Source organism: Echinops telfairi, unplaced genomic scaffold (genome assembly GCF_000313985.2).
Source record: "Echinops telfairi isolate 266 unplaced genomic scaffold, ASM31398v2 ScPeMD7_7469;HRSCAF=8507_0, whole genome shotgun sequence".
In the NCBI taxonomy this organism is placed as follows: Eukaryota; Metazoa; Chordata; class Mammalia; order Afrosoricida; family Tenrecidae; genus Echinops; species Echinops telfairi.
This window is the reverse complement of record NW_022111372.1, coordinates 10,556,826-10,558,745: the sequence shown is the minus strand read 5'-3', so window position 1 is coordinate 10,558,745 and position 1,920 is coordinate 10,556,826. Positions and strand designations below refer to the sequence as shown.

At 47.5% G+C, this 1,920-nt stretch overlaps 1 non-coding gene across 1 annotated transcript; it reads right to left on the bottom strand.

Moving 5' to 3' along the window:
- Positions 1 to 887: 887 nt before the first annotated feature.
- LOC115873673 lies at positions 888 to 1,051 on the bottom strand. Its single transcript, XR_004048562.1, has one exon. It is a non-coding gene; the product is annotated as a U1 spliceosomal RNA (small nuclear RNA).
- Between the last annotated feature and the right edge of the window lie 869 nt (positions 1,052 to 1,920).

Below are 1,920 nucleotides of genomic sequence, written 5' to 3'. Positions count from 1 at the left end.
TTGTTTCCATGTGGGAGAGTTCCTTCCTTCAGGACTAGGATCTCCAGGCCTGAAGCGCATAGGGCTGCTGGGACAGGAAGGAAAAATGCTGCAAGTGGACCACTAGGAGTAATAGTGAGTAGTGTCGTGCCAGTGTCCACCCCTTGGTTCCTAGATCCATGAATTCTAGCTGTTGGTGACACAGCACCATATTTTGGCTGCTGCTTTAGAGCACATACAGCTTCCTGGAGAACGTTGCTCCAGCCCTGCAAGTTGTTCCCACCTAGCTGGTGGCATAATTGTGTCTTTAGGAGGCCATTCCACCATTCTGTCAAGCCAGCTGCTTCAGGATGATTAGGAACACAATTTGACCAGTGGATTCCATGGGCATGGGCCCATTGCTGCACTTCATTTGCTGTGAAGTGAGTTCCTTGATCTGAAGCAATGCTATATGGGATGCCATGCCGATGGATGAGGCATTCTGTAAGTCCATGAATGGTAGTTTTGGCAGAAGCATCGCGTGCAGGGAAGGAAAATCCATATCCAGAGTAGGTGTCTATTCCAATAAAAACAAAATGCTGCCCCCTCTGTGACAGAAGAGGTCTTATTTAATCAACCTGCTACCAAGTTGCCGGTTGATCTCCCCGAGGAATGGTCCCATATCTTGGACTTAATGTTGGTTTCTGCTGTTGGCAAATGGGGCACTAAGCAGTGTCAGTGACCAAGTCAGCCATGGTGAGTGGAAGTCCATGTTGTTGCACCCATGTATAACCTCCATCCTGCCACCATGTCCACTTTGTTCATGTGCCCATTGGGTGATGACAGGAGTGGCAGAGGAAAGAGGAGGACCAATCACCAGAGTGCGTGTCATCTTATCCACTCGATCCTTTCTTTCTTTTTTTTTTTTACAGGGGAGAGCACGAACGCAGTCCCCCACTATCATAAATTATGCAGTTGAGTTTTTCACATTTGGGGAAATCGCAAAGATCAGCACATCCAGAGTGCAATGGATAAGCTTCACCCTGGGGAAACCACCTCCGTGATCATGGTATCTCCCTTCTCAGGTAAGTATCCACTTGATTGTTAAAGTCCTCCCTTTCAGAGCCTTTGGTGGGTGTTCACATGAGACATGATTATCTTTACTTTATTGGCCGATCCAGAGAGGTCTATCCACATACTTCTCCTCCACGCCTCCTGATCATCAATGTTCCAATCATGTTCCCTCCAATTCCCTGACCATCCAGCCAAGCCATTAGCCACAGTCCATGAATCAGTATACAATCTCTTATCTGGCTATTTTTCCTTGCTGGCAAACTGAACGGCCAGGTGCAGTGCTCAAAGTTCTGTCCTTTGGGAAGATTTCCCTTCACCACTGTCCTTTAGGGAGCTCCCAGAAAGGGGCTGTAGTCCTGGTGCTGTCCACTTAAGAGTGACATCTGCATATCATGGAAAACCATCCATTAAACCAAGCATGACATTTCTGTTCTTCAGTTATATAATCATAGGGAACTCCCCAGGAGGCCATAGGTGCAGACTGGGAGAAAGGAGGTAATGTGACAGGAGTGGAGACTATGGACATTGGGGCCACACCTTCATGCAGCTTACTTGTCCCTTCAGGTCCTGCTCTTGCCCAGTCTCGTATATACCACTTCCATTTAACAATGGAGTGTTGCTGTGCATGGCCAACTTTATGACCCTTTGTGATGGGCAGCTCAGGCCTCATGGTGACTTGTTGGCCCATGGTGAGGTGTTCAGTCTCCACCCAGGCCAGTAACAGGCCAACAGCTGTTTTTCAAAGGGGTAGTAGTTGTCTGCAGAGGATGGCAGGACTTTACTCCAAAATTCCAATAGTTTACACTGTGATTCATCAATAGGAAACTGCCAAAGACTCCACGTGCTTCTTTATCTACAACTGTGATAGTCTGGGTACTTTAGAGAAAC